At 34.1% G+C, this 24,419-nt stretch overlaps 1 pseudogene; it reads right to left on the bottom strand.

Moving 5' to 3' along the window:
- Positions 1-17,059: 17,059 nt before the first annotated feature.
- Positions 17,060-24,419, bottom strand: part of LOC127872658 (xanthine dehydrogenase/oxidase-like) — a 90,622-nt pseudogene continuing 83,262 nt past the window's right edge.

The raw sequence follows: 24,419 nt of genomic DNA, 5'->3' as shown, positions 1-24,419 counted from the left end.
GCATTTGACCTTTTAGCATGGGAGACGCGTGGTACGCCGTCTCTTCGTGGTTAATATGAATGGAAAAATTATTGTTAAATTGCATGATAAACATCGAAGGTATAGTCCAGATAAGCAGTTTGACAGCAAACCTTGACTTTGTGCCTTTTTTCGACCATGACATTTGAGGTGCATAGATGGACTGTACCCGCGACACAATCTTAATATCTTACAATTAAATTACAGTCCGATAAAGCAGTATTTTGGCTAAATATGGACCGTTAAGTTTGATATTTACCAATGAAGTAGGGTAAATTAAGACATCGTATGATTTTCAATACATTCAGCATTAAAAACGATATTGAGAATAACTGATTTACTCGTCTGCCATATTATAATGTACATCCTCATTCGTAAGATGCATCATCATAACTGGTAATCTGTTGCTGAAAAACATAGATGCATTAAGGTTCATGGGGGGGGGGGGGGATAAAATTCATTAAAACTTCGCTTTGGATTTTCTTCATTCAATGTGGTACAATATGGTCAAACTATATATCATTTTAAAGCTTAAGACGGATAGAATAACATAAACACATTTTTGACATTCAATATTTGTGTGCTTTATTCATATTTAGGTTTAAAACCAATACATTTTTACACTAATTTACAAAATCTCTAATCTAAAGTTAGGAAGGATATGCACTACCTTAAGTTTAATAAATACAAAGCTATATACATATATAAGGTCATGTTAGCAACATCGTCATAAAACAACAAATGAGTTTTTATTCAACTGCTTTTTTTGGATAAATTTCATAATTAAAGTTCTAAAAATAACTCAAACGTAACTACTTTTTAAAAATCCAGGTATGGTGGATAATAAGTCACAATTCTATTTCAAATGCTTAACAATTTTGTTATTTACCTCTCAACCAAATTGCAAATTTAAAACCATCTCAAACTGAAATAGGTTGCAGACGACATATAAAATTGTAAAGGAATATAAAGAAATTGGCAAACCGATTGATTTTATATTTCGATTCCTTCTACCCATTTTGAAAGCGTGGCCATCGCTGTGCTCCGAAGAAAAACGTGCAAAACAAATCGGTCGAAACCACGTGCAGTGGTGAGAAAACCGGGTATGTGTATACACATACCTGAGAAAACACATAATTTATTTTGACAGTTGGGTGGCAACTAGTATAACAACTATTAACATAAATCAGCAAGAGATCGCACTAAATAACAGAAATGACCACGTAGAGATATCATCACTTACCCTATTTCAAATATTTTCGAGCTGAAAATTGTCCCCCACACGTCTTTTTTAGTTTATTTGTATTGTTTTTCTGGAGCCGAAGTGCATCTCACAGAATATCCATCCAACTTCCGTTATTTTCACTTTCGTTATTAAAACTCCGTTTAAAAGAATTATTTCTACTTTTAGATTGTTAAAGCGATGTATTATTATATATTATCATTATAATAGTATACCGTGATGAATTGAACGGAGTTACGTATCGATCTTTCTGTCAGTCTGTAAGCGTACTATTTTATGCGCAATAATATAAGTAATGTGATTCGACAACGATTGTAAACATTGGTGAAATGCTTCTTACATAGTTATTCTTTTGAGTGTTTATGAGGTCTGATCGTGCAGTTTGCAAACATCAACGGAAAGATTACAATCCAATGCATTTGTCATCGTCAACCGTTTGGAATGTCAATTAGGCGATGAGTGAGTTTTTAGCATGTTTCTTTCTAATTTATTAATTTAAAAATGGCTGCCCCCATGGTGATGAAATGACATGTGTTCGAGTTTTGATATTTCAAGACTATGTAAACTTTTTTTACTATTTAAGCGTAACTTGCCCTCGTCAATGTCGATATTAATCACTAGTTATATAATTTTCCGCCGGAATACGTGGAATAAACATGATTCAGATTTTTGAAAATAATGTATATTTTATTGTTAAAATCGCTTTGTATTTTGATTGATTTTGTGGATGTTATGATACGTTGATGTACAAAATTGGTAGCAGTTTGAAGGAAAAACATCCTTTAAAGCAAATATGTATACATTTTCAATGTGGCACTCGTCCTTTAGTCAAATTTGAGTTCAATGCTAGGGGTCCCACATTTTTCAAATTGAAGCCTCTACATGAACCTTAACGAATGAAGAAATGCAAATGGCACATAGCCGAGGTCTAGACAGTCATTTACACTTTAAATATTTGTTTATTGAAGACATGGCCAATAAACAGGTATTAAAGGCGAAAAGTCATTTAAAAGTTAACGCGGGAAAACGTCATGTACGCGCTTATCGTCACCTGAGCCCAAATGAGGTTTGTACGGTTGTGGTGAGAACGCTAGTGTTGAAGTATTATTATATATGTATATTAAATTATATGATGTCTATTTGTAAATCCGTTCTTTAATGATTTGACTGTCTGTATAATCCGGTGTCTACGTTAACTGATATGCCTTGCTTTGTATTTGTGCATTTCCATTGATTGAATTTTTTATGATTATGCATATTTTGTGGATTGCAAAGTCGTCATAAGAGATACAGAACGTAGATCCATGTCTCTCTTCTTGACGATTCCGTCTGTAAAATTCTTGATTGCTCAGAGAACACAGTTAGAACTGTGGTTGACACAATGCATCCTGAAAGAGAGGGAAGAAAAAACATGGATTTTTGAAATTTAGACGAGTGCGAAGAACCTGCTACGGATGACCTATGTGTATAAAGGACTAAACAAAAACATGTTGTCAAACGATAATGTTGCAATTTAAAAAACGCTGTACAAGAAGCGATGTGATCGATTCGATCAATTCAAAAGTGCCCATCAATAATGTAAAGATGTCTGCCCGTTCCCTGTCTTTGCTTAAACGGACGAACATGATTTATCTACACATTGTCGAATTTTGGAATAGGTTTTCACATTAGAAGCTTACGATATAACACCGAAAGAAGACTACACGTGTTTTTCGGCATGTTGATGAAGATCGGCATCGTGAGAATCCACTAAATAAAGGTTACAAAAAGCGGAAGCAAGACGGAGGTAAAGCGGTTGATCGCTCTTGCAAGGTTCGGCCAAAGCCACAGCAAATGAGCAAGAAAAGGTAGATGTAACGAACGTGTCCTGAAGAAGTCGTGATTCCCGTACAGATATTTCAAGTCTGTATACTTCCGGGCGAACGGGAACATACCAGGGGCTGACACGTCCGTGCGAATTGAACATACAAGGCGGTTGATACTGCCGGACGCAATGGTAAATCACAAAACAGATGACACTTCGCGACTCACGGAAACATACTAGGCAAGAAATACATCTTGGCGCGCGGGAACATACAAGAAGGATGGGACTTCTCTGGTTAACGTGACTCCCATGAGCGTAAGCGTCATCCTGGCAGATTGAGGTTCCGCGCAAAACGCGGTTCGGAAGACGGGACGTTGTGTGATGTTCAGTTCAACATCGGTTACGCCAGAGGACGGATATTGGGACTCCCAATTCGGTGGATATTCTACCGGCAATTGAGTGGACCACGATGCAAATGTTCACGTTTTCGGTTTTAAGCCGATTGTTATAGCGATTTTAATTTGGAGTTGAATAGTAATTATTTTTCATTAAAATGGTCATTTTCTTGACGCCATTTTAACATCCCGTTTTATGTTTGACGTTGAAGTCATTTGCGACGAATCTAGAAAATTTCACGCGCTGTATTTGAATTCTTGTTTTGTTAAAACAATATACTAACATGTTCCTTTATCATACGGACCATTACATAGGTTAACTATGTTCTTTTATACATTACCATATCATAATAAAATAAACTCGTTAACTTGCTGCTGGTGTACTTGGTGACCACCTTTTTGCCCTCGAAAACGGCTTGTTTGGCGAGTTCATACATCTGCGTCTGATCCTGTGCATATAGAGTCCTGGACGCAGGTCGAACAGACTTATATAAATAGGTCTGTCTAGATGGAATCAAGCCGACCGCGGGCACAATATCTGGCCGAGTAGCACGACTGAAGCGGAACGCGGGGTCCTTTAAGATGCACTCAGGCCTATGTACAGCGTTACGTGATGCCCTTAGTGTTACGATTTCTGGCTCATCTGCAGAGAACTTGACGAACTGGTTCTGCCTGCAAACATTTGTTTCTTTATGTACCAAAATAACGAATTCCATACAGTGTATAGCTTGTTACAAAAAAAGAAGCTAAAAGTAAGTATGAATGCTGCTACCTTATTCCAACTACTGCCTTAAAATTTGTCCCATTAAACTGCTTCCATAAAGAAAATTGCACAAAGCATAATGTATATTCCACTGAAAATAATGATTAATGTACTGCAAACAACGATAACAGTCATATGAAGTCAGTAATGGCGTTCCATAAAACCGCTCTGTTTCATTTGTGATGATGATATAACTACTTTTACCACGCTGTATCATCGACACACTTAATTCACAACGACCTAAGTAGGAATCAACGAAGCAATAAAACGAAACGAAAACATGTTGTTTTGCAATATTTTCACAAGATAAACGATCGAATCCCGGCTGTTACAAGTTTAAGGCAATGTAAGTTCATGTTTTACACGACTGAATTCATTTCAGTCGTCTCGAATAAGTGTGTATTTACTTACAAAATGACACGAACGTTCAAGATCTATGTATGTAACTTTGTAATACTGAAACCCATATTTATGTATGTTTTGCTAAGCGCGTCGTGAGTACTTTATAGTGAACGCTTAAATGTTATCCATAGAAAGAAACATGGTAATTTTAAGTGAAACTTAAGGACAACGTACTGTACTGTTACCGTATTAACATAACGGGATATTTAAACGTTGATTATTAAAAAAACTAAAATAGCGGTAGAGAAGAAATGGTACCTAAACATCGATGTAATCGAAGCATTACACAATTTCATAAAGTGCATGTACAGTAGTAATGTTATTCATGTAAAAACCACAAGACAAAACAAATATTTATTCAGGCTTGCACAGTGTACATCGTCTAAACACTAGATATTTCACATTCAATTATGTCACAAAGATAAACATAGTAATACTATAAACATAAGCAGCATCGTATAAGGTTACGAAAATACAAAGTAAAATACTTTTTATTTATCACATGCTACACCCTGTTTCCCATGTAATACAACCATTACATTTTTTTTTATTACACATGTGTAATACAACATTTTAAGGCATTTTCATTGGCTAAGTTTTCGTTTATTGACCAATCGCATTTTGTTATTTTGCTGAAATGACGATTTTACGTCAAATGACGTCACGAAATGTAAACAATCTTCAGGATTAATCATTATTTTTGCGTAAATATTTATTTAATTTGCTCATTTAAAAGCATGTGATAAAAAAGATCTGACACTCTTTGTCATATCAAACCATATTTTATTAAACTCGTCCAGGAAATTCGTTAGTAAGCTCGCCAAAGGCTCGCTTGCTAACAAAATTCCTCAACTCGTTTAATAAAATAAAGTATGATATGACAGCTCGTGTCAGACCCTATATATATGGAGGATTACTATTTGAAGTTAAGTAACAACATTAGAAATATTATTTCTTAAAATCAGTGCATCTTTTAATTTGGCAAATTTAATAAGTTAAAATTTATTCGTTGTATTCAACAATTCATTGGTGGAATTTATAAACAGAAGGCATAATATAATAACATTTCTTTAGGTAGTTTCTTTTAATATCAATGTATTTTAAAGGACATTTACAAACGAAATGAAACTCATCTTCGACATCTCATTCGTTTAAACAAAGACAATAACGTTCGTTTCGTTGTATATTTTGACCAGCATATCTTCAAGTTTGAATTCTTAGTTACGGACTCGCAGTGCGAAGCTTTGTGACGTAGTGTCTTAGTGATTAAGGTAATATATTTAAATATTTTTCGTAAACAAACATAGAATTAAACACACGGTGCATATCTAAAATATAGCTATTTTCAACAGATCGAACCCACTATTGTTTATCGACATGCACTCTTTTCGGACAATGCCTACCATTATGTATACATAGTCGTGTCCATACGACACATCGACACTATTTTGGGTATTGCATCAAAATCGCAATCTCTTGCACGACGGTTACATTACATTCACCTCGGTGATGGGCTCAGAACGGACTATTTTTATGAAAGCGTCTCATTCGTGTCATTATCATTCCAAGCGTTTATCATGGAGGTTACAGTAAACTAAACAATCTCTTGCACGACGGTTACAATACATTCACTGCATTAAAGAAAACCATCTCATACTATACTATCTTATATCAGTCTTAATTCATTATTATAAAATTGATATGGTTTTTTTGATGTTAACAAACCTACATACATACATACGTCGAAGCAATGCCTAACGTCACCCAATAAAAAATAAGCTCAGTTGTTTACATTTGTGAAGTCCATGGAATGATTCCATCTACGTAAATAGGCAATTACATAGTTCCAAAGAGTTGCATTAAAACTCGCAAGTGTTTGCACGATGTATCGTAAATTTAAAATTCCTATTTCATTATTTTACGCCTGTGATCCTAAAAAATCAATATCAAATATACTTTGAATGCGTTTGTTCGGTTTTGCACAGTTTCTGGGCAATATGGCATGCTGAGCCTTTCGCAGAGGTGTATGTGAGAGCAAGGAACGACAACTCTGCGTGGAGATTGTCAAAATCGTTGTACTGGTCCCTATCGGTGTGTTGCCGAAAGTCAAGCATCATGCAGAGTTGTCGTTCCTTGCTCTAATGTAATGAAACCGTCGTGCAAGAGATTTGCCAAAAGTGTTAAGACACTAGATTCGAGCTGGATTCTATTTTTTAAACATTAAATATTAAAGTACGCATATCCTACACAAGTTATTTGAAACGTAAGCATATCAGATAGGGGGCCGTCCATAAAATGTTGTAGTCTAGCCGATGTAATTTTTACAACTCAAGGCGTATGCGGCTACATGTTTATTCCGTAATGTCTAAACTGCAAGTGTTCAACCCGATGTAATTTATACAACTCAAGGGGTATGCGGCTACATGTTTATTTAGTAATGTCTAAGCTGCAAGTGTTCAACAAACTGTATATAAAGACAACTCTTACGGATAATAGTTAAGTATAAAACAGTGATTTCCCTTTAACTATGCATTAGATTATGGAACATCTCCCTTCTTTTCAAATAAATGTTTTCTTGGGAAATCTGTATCTGTATCTGTATATAGACCGTTAATTGGCGAAGCACTGGTGATTAATCTAACACACTGGTAGTTAATGTTTACATCCTGAAAATTTTTCTCAAGTTCTCTCTAAAATGACACAGGCTGTGGCGTTGTTCAAGTCTATCTTAAACATTGTTGGTATATTCAATTAGCACTGTAGAAATATAATCCATAATGTAACTTTCTTACGAAATAAGAAAAACCTTGAAACTTGACAAATAACACAAGTTAATTTACCCAATTTCTTAACACTGATATCTTCACAAAAATAATTGTAGCATGAGATTATGATGGCTTTCGTATATAAAATTATAACATGCACATACAATATTAAACATACATATTATAAACTCAAATTACAGTTATTTCACATGTCTATTCCCTTGAGGTGGCTTGACTGTTCTGCCCGATCTAGTGACATATTGTTTCCCTGCCTGTATTCGGCTGCTAGTATCTTTTGGTACCGATGCTTGTTGTTGTTGTTGTTGTTGCTGCTGTTGTTGTTGTTGTTGTTGTTGTATATCATTATTTGGGATATTGTTGGGATTGCCACGGATATGTAGTGATTGTGGATCGAAAATATGCAATTGTGTTTCATTTGTTTTTAACAAATGGCCACGATTTCGTCTATAAACACCACCATCTTCAGATTCAACAATATATGACCTGTCATGTATTTGTTTTCTTACAATAGCAGGTTTCCAGCGTTTAGCTTGTTGGATTCTGACAGTTTCTCCCTGTGATAAATGTTTAAGTGATTTTGCGTGTTTGTCGTATCTTGCCATTTTGACATATTATCTTTGATCCGTTTGTGATTTTGCACTTTCGGCTCCAGATGTTTTTGTGTTACTGGCAATATGGATCTTTTTTCCCTACTCATTAGTAATTGAACAGGTGACTGTCCACAAGCAAGTGGAGAATTTCTGTACTCGAGATTTGCAAGATAAGGATCTCGATTTGCTTGTAAAGATTTTGTGAAAATCTTCTTGATTGTCTGAATACATCTATCAGCAACAGCGTTGCCCTGGGGGTGTAATGGAGATGATGTGAAATGTTCAAAATCCCAATCAATACGAAATTTGTTTAAACCTGGCTAGTATATGACCTGTATTGTCACTTTTAAAGGAATACCATGTGTGGCAAAATGACTCCTTTAGTTTGTGTATCACTGTCTCACTTCTCATATTGTTCAGTAAACTACATTCAAAATATCTGCTGTAGAGATCGACTATTACAACATAGTTGAAATCATTCCAGTGAAATATGTCAGTAGCAACAACCTGCCATGGTCCTTCAGGAACTTGATTTGGAATCATAGGTTCCTTTGTGTTACTGTTTCGGTGCACTAGAAAAATAGGACAATTGAGAACTTTTTCTTTAATGTCTTTTGTCATATTGGGCCAAAACATAACAATTCGTGCCCTTTGTGTGCATTTTTTAACTCCTAGGTGTGAGTCATGTATTTTGTCCAACATTAACTTTCTGAGTTCTGTCGGAATAATAGCATTGCTTCCCTTGAGCAATTACAAAATCAATGAATGCCAATTCATCTCTAAAATTCCAATATGGTAGCAAACATTTTGAACATTCCTGTCGTTTTTTTCAGGCCAACCATTTAGAATGGTTTGTTTTAGTGACTGCATTTCAGAGTCAGATTCAATTTTGCTTTAACCAGTTGGATTTTCTGATCACTCATAGCAATATTTTTCATATTCATATGCACATATGAGTCCATGTCTTGAAAAAAGTCAGTCTGTTCGTCCGGCAAGAAATTGCGACTAAGCGCGTCTGCTACTGGAATCTGTTTTCCAGGTATATGCACTATTTCATAGTCATGTTTGGTCAATTGCCATAGCATTTTCTGCAATATTGGCGGAGCTGCTAGCAAACTTTTCCGTGTTATGCTAACAAGTGGTTTATGGTCACGTTGGACTACTACGTGTCGTCCGTATGTCATTTGATGAAACTTTGTCATGCCAGATAATACAGCGTAGAGCTCTTTTGTGATTCGCGCATAGTTTAGTTCTGTCTCCGTTAATGCTTTTGAGGCAAAGCAAACAGCTTTGTCGTTTTGAAGTAAAACGCAACCAAATCCATTTTGAGATGCATCAACTTGCAAAACAACATCAACTTTTGGATCAAAATACGTGAGTATTCGTCCTGGGTTTTGAGAGATAACCCCTTTTATTTGTTTAAGGCAGTTTCATGCTCCGGGTCCCACCGGAAAATACTTTCCTTTTTCAACAATTGCCTCAGTGGACTAGTCATTTCAGCAAGATTTAGTGAAAATATTTGCAAATAGTTTACCATTCCAAGTATTGTCTCAAGTTCAGGCTTCGACTGTGGAGATGGCATTTCCTGAATTGCTCTTACTTTTGAAGTCCACTTTCTGTCAGTACATGACCAAATAATGGAATTTCTGTCTGTTCGACTTCAGTTTTGTCGACATTGAGCTTTAGACCAATCTTTCGACACCTGTCCATCAATAGTTCGAGATTCTTGTCATGTTCCTGTCTGTTACGTCCAAAACAAACAATATCATCTACAATGACCTTGATGCCCTGTAGACCTTCATAACATTCGTCCATTTTCCGAACAAAAATGTCCTGTGCACAGTCTATCCCATATGGTAGTCTCAGATACATATATCTCCCAAATGGAGTATTGAACACTGTCAAGAAAGATGACTTTTTGTTCAATTTGACAGACCAGTAGCCTGAACGTGCATCAAATTTTGAAAACACTTTAGCGGCAGTCAGGTAAGGTTATATTGCTTATCATAAACAACTGAATTGAGAACATGTTGATTATTGGTGACATTTTGATCTGAGTCAGAAAAGTCATTTACCTCATTAATTTTGGCTCTATGTTTAGGTCTGGTGCTGTTGTCCTTGCTTTTCTGGAAACACACTGATGAAAAATGGTTCATCTTGTGACAATAATTGTATGTCTTTGCCTTTGCCGGGCAAAGTTCTCGTGTTTGATGCCAACTACCACCACAGTTTGTACATTTCTCCTGTTCGCGTAGTGAGGCGTATGGAACATAACGTACGTCACGCTCCAGTGGAGGGAGGGGGTATAAGAAAGTGGGACTGTTTGTGGCAGGGGAGAGGGTGTCGTTTCAAGTGTTTTGTCAAAAGTTCATTCTTTGTTCGAATTCAATCTAGACTGATGTACTGCTTCAATAAATAACTGTTACAAGTGTTGACAATTAACTATTCTACTATTACAGACATTTAAGTGGTAATTGTATATTATAATATAGTTTAATAGTGAAGAATTGTTTTGGACCAAATTTTAATAAGGTAATAATTTAAAAAGAAATGTTCGAAAGTGTCACGTACTTTAGGGGTGGGGGTCCGAGATATATGGCAGGGGGAAGGGTGATAGTGGTAAAAATAGCGTTATATACTTTATGGACGGTCCCTAGACTGTAATTTGTATTAAGTATGTATTTTATGTTGATGTAATTCAGCATTAAATCCGTGATGTAAATTGAAAACTAAATTCGTTTGAAATTACAGAATATTGTATTTAAACCTTTGCATCAGATCTGCTACCAAACAGAGATTATGCTATCGCTATGATGCCGATTGTGCGCACTTAACGAAAGGTGTGGTGTATAAGGTATCGTAAGATAAGTTCGTTTTGAGATAAAAGTTGGAATCGCATGGCTGTTGTAGAAACCTAGATATGGAGATGTTGGATGTTTACCATTACAAAATTCATAATTTTGAATCGGGAGAATAATTCTGTGAAATTACAGGTCAGAGTGACACAACTTGGTCAGAGACGTCAAACAATGGCCCATATGTTAAGTCTCAAGTGAATAACTGTAGTTATGTAAATGTTGCGCGTTTATCTTTATCACATTTTTAGGTACAAACAAGGGATTATGCCCATGCTAAATTTCACATCAAAGGTTGGTCAGTGAGCTAATACAATCAACCCGTTCTATTTCCGGTTTCAGTTGAGACCAAAAAATAAAAGTGAAATATTAAAAGTATCCCTTATAGTATCGGCCCTCCTCATTGTATCGTGCCTTTGACGAAAACCCCTAAAGAAGTGCTGAACAGTATATGCTATTCTATTTTTAGAAGTTTTAAGTTTTTTGATGACTATTTCGACGATCTTTCTTATGATTTCCGGTTTCATTAAAAGTAGGTCATGTTTTTTCCAATAACATCATTGCACATAATTGTGTTAGTTTGTTTTTGGTTTATTAGTAGGTTTATCAATTGTTGTTTAAGCCGCTTATTTGTGAAAAAAACCTAATAATTTAAGAAAAACATGAACAAGAGTTTCGTTTTTTCATTAAGAAACTATTTGTAGAAAAAAACATGCGCATAGTAACAAACCTTAGCAACCTAGCAGAAGGGCCGATATTATGAGAAACGGTGTACATGATACTGATAACTACATGGGGCTTAGTCTCGCCAGTATTTCGCAAGACATTGCCGTTTTAAATGCAGTTTTTGTTGCTCTGTCCAAGAATACACATCAAACTATAGATTAACGTATTTAACACGTTTATCAATCTTTTCACTTAAAATATTTAGATGTTTTCATAAAGGGGGTCAATACTAGGGATACACATGCTTATTAATTTCACGTGCAGAACAATACCTTCACTCCGTGGATTTTTTTACATAATTATACTACAACAAAACGAGGAGAATTTGAACATTACAGGCATGTTTGAAGCCGAAATTTGACTATGAAACTCTGATATCGCACCCAACCCATTTATTACCTATGCGAACACCAATACCGAATCAACCTAATCGGAAGAAAAAGTGCCATAGATAAAAAAAATCATGCTCATATTCCAAAGGGATAAGTAAAATGAAGCAAATTACCGGTGAGTCGTACAGACATTGTATTGCCTGCTTACTATATGAGATTTTAACGACAAAAAATTGCATTTCTGATGCACTAACAATTGTGTATTATTTCTGTTAAAAAACTGTCGGGTAATCGAGAACAAAAGTGTCATTAAGATTGAGATGAAGTGTCTTTGAAATATGGTATCGGACTCTTAAATCATGTGAATTTCCTTAAATACGTCAGTAAACTACAAGTTTAACATGTACTATTTATAGACTTATTGATATTTAAATTCGTATAGTTATCACTTTCGTGGTTCATTTCTAAAGCATTTTTTATTTTGTTATATATGTACTGATCATCCACTTAATACTGATTTTCGATGTAACTTTATGGTCTTTTTAATTAAAATCAACCGTTTTCCCGAGATTTTCTTTCTTCTTAATAAGAAGTGGTTTACAATTTATCGACCATAAAAGTTTCGTGTCTGAAAACCAAATGAACAGATACTTTTTTTAAAGCTGAAGAAGTGGTTTTTGTTGTTTTCTATTATCGAAGTGCCATCCGTTATCAAAGTATCCGCATTACAGGCGTGTTTAAGCCATTATTGTCTCTTTGTCCAAACCAAAAGAGTTCAGTATTTCCCTTACACAGCAGTCAGAGGCGAAAACGAAAGTGATATTGACTTCATAAGGACAAATATTATGGTAAATTAAGGTTCTTGTTCATATAGTCTCGCGTTTTTTTAACGGCATAATAATAATACCAATACCAATACTACAACCACTAATAATAATAGTTACACAAACTATAATACATGAATAAGTCTTTAAGATTTTATAAAAGCGAGAAAAAAAGTTCAAAAACATTTTGAAAACACCTGGGCTCTCATGTAACTCCGATAATCTGATGTCTGAGAACTCACGACATAAGCACAGCAATGAAACACTAACACTCGTTTAGCATTTGTTACACCTTTGTTCTAAATTATGGAGTACTATGAATTGAATACATTATCTACTGTTATTACCAGTATGTTTCTTGGTTACACGGATCCCGGTTACTAGATAATCGTTGCCGGCCTTCGTTATCTGCATACATTGTTTTCATAATTTATAATTGTAAGATATAACATAAACAAGTAGACCATTATTTCCCATAAATGCTCACACAATTTCAAGGACGCCAGTTGTTAAGGACTCAACCTGTGGATCTTATTAATGGCCCCACTTGACCCAGATTCAAACATGGCCTTCATACCGTCAAGATAAACAGTCTGACCAAGTTTCATCAAGAATAAGTCATAAATCTGGCATTCAGAGTGGCAAAAAGGTTTTTCTAAGATTTAAAAGTGTAACCTAGATTTTTTTGGACATATATAACACAAATTCGAGTTAGGCATTGATATATTGTATAAGATAAACATTCTGGTTATGTTTCATCAAAGTCAAACATGAGGCCTCTAGGGTCGTTGGAAGGTTTCTCTATAATTTCACATGGTGACGTAGACTTTGTATGCTTATGACCCAGATTTACGCAAGTCCAGACATTGTTAAGATAAACAGTCTGCTCAAGTTTCCTCAATATTGAGTCATAAATGAGGCCTCTGGAGAGGTAACCGTGTGATCTACTTTTTAGACGCACACACCACACAGATGGGAAATAGGCCTAGATGTTGTAAAGATTAAAAATTCAAATAACATTTCAGCACGATTGGATGAAAAATGGAGCCTCTATAGCAAAAACTAGCTTAAAGTTTACAAAGCAAACCGTAGAGCGATATACGTTGAACAAATGATAATCTCCATAACTTATATTGAGCACTCCATTCTCAGGTGAACTAAAAACCCAGCAGCATAAAGCTTTCACATAATTCCATTGCAAAAAGTACAAGAAGCAATAACTTGTTATCTTTATGATCAACCTTTTTTCAAATTCCATATCACTTTCATAACAAATAATGTGTAACTTATGCCACTAGCAAGAAATATATGCCTGTATATAGACACAAAAATAATGCCTGGTTATATGAGTATGATTTGATGGTTAATAAAGTTTTCTAATTTAATAATTAACTACTTTAAACATTGCATACACAATTATATAATCCATCTTTAATAAATTCACTTTAAAAAAACAACAAAAAAAACAGCCATCAATAGGGAAAACAATTCAGTGCACACTCATTTGCATAGATTATTGAATTATGAATATAAAATGTGTTTGACAATAAATAATAGTTCTGCTTCTGTTGCAAATGAACGTGGGGGTATCCAAATAGTATCATGAAAGTCAAAACAAAACTTGGATAATGTTACCAGACATGTATATAGAACTTCATAATTTTGCTGAAATAATGACAGTATGACATCAAACAAAACGACGCCAGTTCACAGTGAACAAAATGGAAATGTCACATTGTGAAAAAACATTCACTTTAAAATTATACAGAATTACCCTGAATCATAATTTTTGTTGATGTTTATATAAAAGAAATAATGCAGGATTTTGCTACGTATGCAAAACTATATTAATACCCATATTATAAATAATTTACGTGCAATTTAGTTTTAAACCAATATTTATAGCCCCATTGCATAGAACGTTTAAGGCCTATTTAAGGCACTATCGCGACCGTTTCCTGGAACTAGAACCAGTACTAAGTGCCTATGGGGACAGGCTTTTCAGCAGGCCTTAACAAAAACTAGGAGAAAACTAGGAGTGCTCTGAACAAAGAAAACTAGGAGAAAACAAGGGAAAAACTAGAAGGGTTAATGACAAACTAGGAGTAATAGCATAACAAATCTTGATGTTCAACACATAGTTCCAATAGCAATAAATTCTTACAAGCCGTTTGTCTGTGTATATCTTTTTGTTTTTGATGGTCTCAGACCTGTACATCCTCCATATCATCAATAGTTGGCCATGCCAAGCATAGCTCGCGCAACATTGTTTGTGAGCTCTCCTGGTCATGAACTTCTGGATGAAGGCATTGTTAACGCTTACACCACTGTATCATGTCGAGGAAGATTTGTTTGAAGGTCACTTGATAATGCTTGGTAGAATTTCAACATATCGATTTTTTAGGTTTTCTGTTTTCCAGGATCAATATGAGACGATGTTTCTTGTGTGTCTACACCAATTTCCAACTTATCAATATGGGCCAAGTTCTTGCTATCATGTACATCAATAGCTTGTAGCTTGCGTCCATGTTTTCCCCCACAACATCATACTTAATGAATCTCAGCAAAAATGACTTCAAGAGGTCAGACATCTCAGAATACAGGAGATGAATGAGTGGTTCCTGCTTCTGAAATCGTTTGAGAAATGGTTAAAACAGTGGCCCTACACTCACAAAAAACTGTATTTGTGCATTGCATTTGTTACCAGAGAGCAGCTGACACATCATTAGATACCTTGATTTCTTTTTCATCAGAGCATACATATGCTTTTCTTTCCTGTTGTGGGGCAGATCTTTCAAAAAGTATTTGCACAGTGCTTCCCAGAGCTTTCAAATATGTTAGAGAGCTGATATAAGTGTCAGCCAACAGCATTGTACATGGTGGACAAACATTTATTCATACAGTCCCAGGTCTTCCAATGTCTACACATAGTCAACTCGTTGGCTGATGTGGGACTTAAACCACTGAAAGATATCAAATGGCAAGCTGTTCTGCATCATCTCTATATGCATCAATGCCTTTGTGCACTTTATGTAGTGTGCATGGCAGAAATGGAGTGAGTTTTGGTAACCCCAATGATTTCTTATGGTTATCAACATCTCTCCAGATGGTTTTATTTACATTCGGCCCAACACTGCACAAAGCTACAAGCTCCTCAATTGGCAGTTCATAGTCAGTTTACACAATGTCTCAATCAATGCATTGCTGACCATTCCGCCTTTAGCAGGTTCGAACATGAGGTATTTTAGGAACATTATACTAACGTCTCTTCTGCTCATTCCAAAATCTAACAAGAACATCAGATTGCTTTTTGTCCTGTGCTCATCCTGTTTCAACAAATTGTATTGTAAATGGACTCTTTAATACTTGTATCTTTTCACAGTATCGGACTCTTAAATCATGTAAATTTCCTTAAATACGTCAGTTAACTACAAATTCAACAGGTAAAATGTATAGACTTATTGATCTTCTAATTCGAATAGTTATCACTTTGGTCAGTACCGGTACTTTATAAGCATTTTTGATTTTGTTAAATATGTACTGATCATCCACTTCATACTGTTTCCGATGTAATTTTATGGACTTTTTATAATTAAATCGACCATTTTCGACCTCATAAGGACAATTATTATGGTAAATTAACAGGGTCCAGGATCACGTGACTTTTTGGGTCTCCAATTAAACGTTAATGGATGTAAACACACAGGTGAGTGGGTTTTTTTAAAACAATTTTTCTTAAGAATTTCAATTAGTGCATAAACGACAGATTTTTATGCCGCTTATGGCATTCAAAATAAATCAGAATTATTTTATTTGATAAGCCTGTGTTCTTGTTAAAAAAAGAATATATGTTTTGCACGGTAATATGCTTTATGCAACGAGACATTTTGTCACCGATTTCAGACGTATTCAATGATTGACTCTTATACCTTAAGATTAATCGGGACAAACTGCAATACAAACTGTTTTTATGCACTTAAGATTTTTGCAAATGTATTTCCATAGCTTGAGATATTTGCAAAAATAAAGTTCTTAACGGTGTGCTTACATTCTGTCCAGCCCGTGTGTAAACCCTTGAAAGCCCCGTTGATTCTGCCCCCTGTTAAGGTACTTGTTTATGTAGTTTCGTTTTTGTTAAACGCATAATAATACTACTAGAAAAACTACAATAATTGGAATTGTCTATAATATATAGTATATAATAAAATTATAAGAGCGAGGACAATTTCAATACATTTTGAAATAACTTGGACTCTTAGAGAAGTCACGACAAAACACAGCAATGATACTCAAACACTCATTTAGCATATGTTTTACCTTTATTCAAAATTATGTAGTCTAAGTACTATGACTTGAATACATTGCCTAATGTTATTTCCATTATGTTTATTGATTACACGGGTTCTGGTTACATCAATCTTGTGTCAGCCTTCAATATCCGCATAAATTGTTTTCATAATTTATAATTGTAAGATATGAAATAAAACGCGTGGGACGTGATTTCCCATGAACGCTAATATAATTTCAATGACGCCAGTTGTTAAGGACTCGACCTGTGGATCTTCTTTATGGGGCCACTTGACACAGATTCAAACATGGCCTTCATACTGTCAAGATAAACAGTCTGATCAAGTTTCATCAAGAATAAGTAATAAATCTTGCCTCCAGTGTGGCAACAGGGCTTGTCTAAGATTTAATATTGTTAACTAGTTTTTGGGAGCATATGACCAAAATTCGAACTCAGCCTTGATATATTGTGAAGATACACATTCTGACTAAGTTTCATATAAGTCATACATGTGGCCTCTGCGGTCCTTAAAAGGTTTTTCTAAGATGGTGACATAGATTCTGGTTTCTTATGACCCAGATTTATGCTAGTTTGTAGACATTGTTAAGATAAACCGTCAGCTCAAGTTTCCTCAAGATTGAGTCATACTTGTGACCTCTAGATAGGTAACCATGTGATCTACTTTTTAGACGCTCATACCAAAGATGGGAAGTAAGCGTAGATGTCGTACATATAAACATATATAAATCATGACAACATTTTATCACGTTTGGATTTAAAAAATGTAGCTTCTATAGCAAAATATAACTAAAAGTTTACAAAGCACATCGTACAGTGACAAACGTTGAACAAATGATTATCACCGTATCTTGTTCTCAGGTGAGCTAAAAACCCAGCAACATAATGAATCCTGTATAAAAGCTTTTACATAATTTCACTGCAAAAAGTACAAGAAGCAATAACTCGTCATCTTTATTAACAAACGTTTAAATTACATATCACTGTCATTAAAAATAATGTATACTAGAGAAAACCTATACCACTAGCAAGAAATGTATGTCTGTATAAAGACACAAAAATAATGTCTGATTAAATGAGTATGATTAATTGGTTAATATAGAGAATACTAGGTCGTTGCCGAATAAAGCAAAGTTTATTATGCGAGGCTTAGAAAATCTGAACCACGAGCCTTGGCGAGTGGTTCAGATTTTCGTGCCGAGCAAGATACACTTTGCTTTATTCGGCACCGACCTAGTATTCGATTTATCCCATAAATTTTCTTAGTCGTAAATTATTTCTTTAAAAATAGACCAGGAAAATCGAACTAGACGGAAAATCCCAAAGATATTTTAAGCAAACATTGTTTCATTATTTTAATCGTGTCGAGCCTAATACATTACAAAAAGATCAGTAACTAACCTGTTTTTCTGTTTATCATACCTCTACGTCTCCGATTTTTAAGAAATAATGAAAAAAAAAACACTAAACAACTGCATCTTTATTGTGAAACAACATGCATTGTGTCGTATGACGTGTTAATAATGACGTCACGAGTACGCGCACTTAATATTTGTAAATAATGTTTATTTGCTTTTTGAGTTGCATTATGTGTTAAAAATATATTACATCTTGGTATCAAATTGTTTGTATTGTTGAATTTGATTCGATTTTACTAAAAATGATTACGTTATAGTTGATTCCGAGTAATATGAACATTCTTCGCCGCGCGTGACAGCTATATTTCAGCACTGCTGAAATAGGTAAATTTATTCCACAGTGGTTTATTTCGACAATGCACGTCTGATGATGGGATAAAATTATTTTCCTAATGTAACAATGCACTACTTAAAACCATTCATATACTATTATATATCCATGTATGATAAATTCACCATGTGACATTTGAAACTTAATATAAACAGCCATTATAAGGAAAAAAACATTCAGCGCACATTGATCTGCATAGATTTTTAAATTATGAGCATCAACATATGTTTTACAATTCAAATGTACATGTATTAGTTCTGCTACTGTAAAATATGAACCTGGGAGTAGCCAAGGCTAATAATGAAATTAAAATAATTTAAGACATACTTAATTTTACCAGACATGTACATAGAACTTTATACTATCATGTTTTTGCGATAGTTTGTAACAGTAGAGTTGGGTGTGCACATTATATCACCTGCTATTATTTAAAGCGAAAACAAAAAAAATACCTTTTTATGTCAAGTAAACAATGTTTTTAGCCTTATGATAATAAATATCAGACCATGTTGAATGTTTGTATTAACATAAACGAAGTATGGTTTCTAGCTTGTTACGTACACAGGAAATGCTAGTAATGTAAACAGCATCTCATTTTTTGATGAGTACTATTAGTATTGTGGTGTTAGAAATTCGAAAGGTATATTTACACATTTGAATATTTTCACAAAGCTTCTTCTGGTATAGAATTATAAATGTGCATAGATATATAGCATTAAAACCATCCCACAACATTTAAACATAATAATTATGAATCAAGCAGATCGTTTTTATATCCGAAACAAAAAATGAAAATAACATAGTAATACTCCAAAATATTTATCAACATAACATGCATCCAACCATAATTCATTCAAACAAATGGACGGACATACAAAATGACACACACACAAAAATTTACTATCAAACTTATTTTTTATTGTACAAACTAGACTTAGGTTTGCATGACAATTTCATGCAAAAAAAGAAATGAATGTGAAACATAAGTTCCAACATAAGCTGGACTTAGTAAAAATCAAAAAAGTGATACATTTTAAATAAATTAACCGTATCAATTCTCAACAACTGGTAGCAAGATGAGTTACAGATAATTGGTATGTTACCACATTTTAACTAACTATTTTGACCTGTAAATTCTTTTTAGCTCAATTAAACAGTGAAAAATGCCCTTAATGTCACTTTAATTTTTTTTTTTTTTTTTTTTTTTTTTTTTTTTTTTTATTCAATATCATACATACAATGTAAACATGTATATGAGCATACAACACAGTGATTGTACAAAGCAATAAAGTTCAGACATGTTATACAAGATATGCTAATATATATATATATTTTTTAGAGAGAAAAGAAAAGAACAACAGAGAAATAGTTATGAACAATGATGAGTTGTATAAAGTCTGAAGAAAGCATACTGGACTTGTGTGTTTTGTTGTATATTCACAATGATCTTGTCCGATTGAAAAAAATAAATAAAATAAACAAAACTATTTTAGAGGGATAAATTAACATTAGAGTGAAATGTATATTAGTGGACAAAAACATTATGAGAATTTAATCCGATTCCATTTTTGTTCAAAGATTTGTAATGTGTCATTACTGAGGGCTATTTCTTTCTCAATCTGGATTTTAAGTTTAAGACTATGGACAAAACAATTAAAATTTGGTACTTGTTTTTTGTACTTCATGTTTAAGATAAAATATTTCATCAATATAACCATAAAATTCACAATATTATTACAGTCTATTGATTTCAATGAGTTAATTCCGAAACTTACATCTAAGAAAGATAGTTTAATGTTTAGTCACTTTAATGTTGCTGATTTTTTATGAGCAAGTTTCAAAGGTTTTGATGAAATCTCATACTTTACAAAATCAATATTGATATCATTATATGAAACATGATTAGCCCATTTTTCCGATTTTTTAAAATAAGTTCTGCTTCCTCTATCAGAGGTCAACAAACCATGGCTGGTAAGTCCCTTCAGCTGGCTTTGGAAACTGAAATTACAATAGTAATTGTTTTTTAATCACTCAGTAGTAAAGTAGGAAAAACACTGCGAGACAACATTATAATTGCACATTATTTAATATAAATGAAAAAACATTTTTTTCTTGTATGTAATCTCAGTTTTATGATGGTTTTAAAGTGTTCATCCGATATCACATATTTATTTCATTAAATTTAAACTACCGGTAATTAAAAATTAAATACTTCATATGTAAAGCATGCAAATGTTTAACTGTCAAGATTACGCAAAAAGTACACATAAATACATCTGACTTTTTGTAAAATCTTGATACGTTCGAAAAGTGGTTTGTTTATTAAACTTCATTGGTAAAAAAAAACATTGACAACAAACACTAGATAAGTCACATACACTGATGCCCCCACAACACTTATTGACACAGATAAATCCACCAGTCTAATACAGATGACTGGCTAACACAAAAATCAACAAGCAAATTCGTTGTATTGATATCGCCCCTAGGGGAGCAGAACTACAACAAACAAAGAGCAATGACTCTCATTAAATAAAAATTAGGGTTATGTTTCTTGTCTCGTGCATGGCACTTCTCCTCATTCATATATATACAACCATGAAGTTTCATGTTAAAATCTGTTATCATATCTAACATATCAAAGATATAGCCATGAAAGGTTACATTCAACAACAAAGCGCAATAACTCTTATTCAAGAATGTGTAGGGTTATGGTTATTGTGCACAGCACTTCTCCTTGTTTAAATCTAAACACCCATGAAGTTTATTGTTGAAGTCTGGTATATTTTCTGAGATAAAGACCCAAAAAGTGTATGACAGACTGACGGACAGACAGACTGACGAAAACTTTATATACTTACTTCTTGAAGAAAAAATATATAACAATTTGCCTAAATTCTGCTAGATTGATTGCAGCCGAATTAAAATCAGTGAGATTGACGCCGAAGGCAAAGAGGAGTGGACAACACAAGCTTTGTGACCATGAAAGTTTATTAAGATGTACGGTGAATTTGACATATGGCGTACCATTTGGGTCCAAATTCAACAAGACCTACTAGGTAAAAAGAGAAATGTACTTCGACGAATAATATGTACTTCGAAGTACAAATATTGTACTTCGAAGTACAAATATGAAATACACTTCGAAGCATATATTTGTACGTCGAAGAACAATTTGTACTTGGACGTACATGTTACACACAACGTACACATTTTCAGAACAGCCAATCAAAACACTTGTCTCTTGAGCCGCTTTTCCTTCATATTTATTCATAATAAATGTTTAAAATCTCTTTTTTATTTGAGGACAAAATGAATAAAAATATCAAAATTTAAAAAACATAACACAAATGTTTCAAGTATTTAATGCATTGAAATAGATTTTATACCAATTTGAAGAAGATTCAATGTTACCTTTTTTGATATTAAAATTATCAAGCATATTGTGAGTATTTGTAGACCATGCGGGGTGGAGTATCACGGTCCAGCGCATTACTGTGCAGGAAATTCCAAACGGTAACCAAACAGTTACCAAACGATTACTGTATTAAAAATGTATAATAACCTCCCTGGTTTGGTCGTATTTTGTGATAATCATTATTTGCATAAGTCAGAGGTTAATTCCGCCACGCCAGGTCAATAAATACGTACACTATCTATGAGTTTGAGGTCGATAGTCGCATAATTTGGTATAAATAATAACAATAATAATGTTAAATAAATACGCACAATATCTATGAGTTAGCGGTCGATAGTCGCATAATTTGGTATAAATAATAGTAATCAATGTCAATGTCAAAAATCTCTAAAAGCAACAGATGTAAGGCGTCTTCTGATTGGGTAACACTCAAGGGTTGGTAAAAAATGTACTTCGACGTACAGTTTTGTACGTTGAAGTACACAAAAAAATGTACTTCGACGTACATAGTGTACGTCAAAGTGCATTTCTCTTTTTACCTAGTAGGTCTTGTTGACTTTCAATCCAAATGGTACGCCATATTGACAATGCAATATTTAATGCCTACCACTTTGTGGAGAGCATAAAATGAAACACTTATTCAATCATTACAAATATACACCCCTATCAAACAAAGTGAAATTCTCCTTTTTTCATTCAGTTTACATATCAAAGATTGCTAGCACAATTTTGGTATCTGCACTTTTATCAGTTTTTACTACAGCTAAATGCTGAACCCTAAGGTAAAACACATACATGTTGCGTGAACTGGTCCTCGCAGGCCATTCGTATACGTTCGGGAGTTGCCGGGCTGTCAAGTCTGAAGTTGCCATGATAACCAGCATCTTCCCTGGCTGCCATTATCGCTTCCTTAACGGCAAAGAACACGGACGCTGACAGGAACAGTGGAGGCTCGCCTATTGCCTGTTAACAAAGAGACCAAACAAAACTAGAGCTTTGTCACAAACGAGACTTATGCCCCCACACCACTTTGTCTGCTACGCTCAAGTGTAAATAACTCAGGAATGTGAGGATTTCTGAAGAATTATGTTTCTAGCACATCTTAACTTTATGCTGGTGACACATGTGATGTTTCAATTTTTCAAAGACTTACTGATTGACAGAGCGTCTCCAATACACACCCTTCTTGTGAGGGCTAACATATTAGATGCAACTGTTTTTAAAATCACACAACTAAGTAATAGTAACAGTTGGATGTGATTTATTGATTAAATAATTATTTAATATGCAAAGGGTTCTTAATTAAGTCTACAACTTCTCAAGGCACCATGACATGATAACATTTCCAACCATTTCTAATGGCCTAAAACTAGAAAATAATCACTGGAAAACGAAATATGCATTGCCAAACAGTAAAAAAAGCTCATCGCTTTATAGGTATTTAACATTTTAATCAAATCTAAAAAACAAAAAAACTAATTTCAGACATGGTCAAAGTCACATAATTACACACACTAAACACTACAACTGAAGGGTTAAAACAGTAAAAAAGCTAAGTAATCTGAGTGTTTACAGTTCTAACATAGGCCCTTAATTCCTGTGCTGCCCACAATTTACACATTTTGTTGCATGTAAATTAATGACCGCAGACCAATGAAATAACCATTAGCCACAGCAGGTACCTCATCACCTCTGACAGATGCTTGATGCCAAATCCCTTGTTAACAGCCCTTTGCAGGGAACAGCAGTAAACAGCAATTGCTATACAGTGGTATCAATTTAGAGATAAACAAATAAATACATCTGTCTAGCATTTATTTTCGTATAAAAATCAGCTGACTGCATAAAAGAACAGATTACAACATTGAAGCAAGCTCTTGAAATAGCAAAATTATGTACTTATATATTTACAAGAAAGGTTTATACAATATATATATAAATTCAATGGGCGTGATATTTCATATTTCTTCGCTTTAAGTACAGTGATGCCTAATTAAACTTACTCAATATGGCTATTATTTAACTTATAACTATTACAAAGTCCCAGTGTATATTATGAATATCGAGAAGAAAAAGTAAAGATATGTACATAAAAATATCCTTAACAGCTTAGGCAACAACTGTTGCCAAAATTCAATTATATTGATCAATAAAAAATAAATTGAAATATACTCCAAATTTACTGTTGAACATTTATTGAAAAAAAAA

Source organism: Dreissena polymorpha, chromosome 3 (assembly GCF_020536995.1).
Source record: "Dreissena polymorpha isolate Duluth1 chromosome 3, UMN_Dpol_1.0, whole genome shotgun sequence".
NCBI lineage: Eukaryota > Metazoa > Mollusca > Bivalvia > Myida > Dreissenidae > Dreissena > Dreissena polymorpha.
This window is presented reverse-complemented; position numbering and strand designations above follow the sequence as displayed.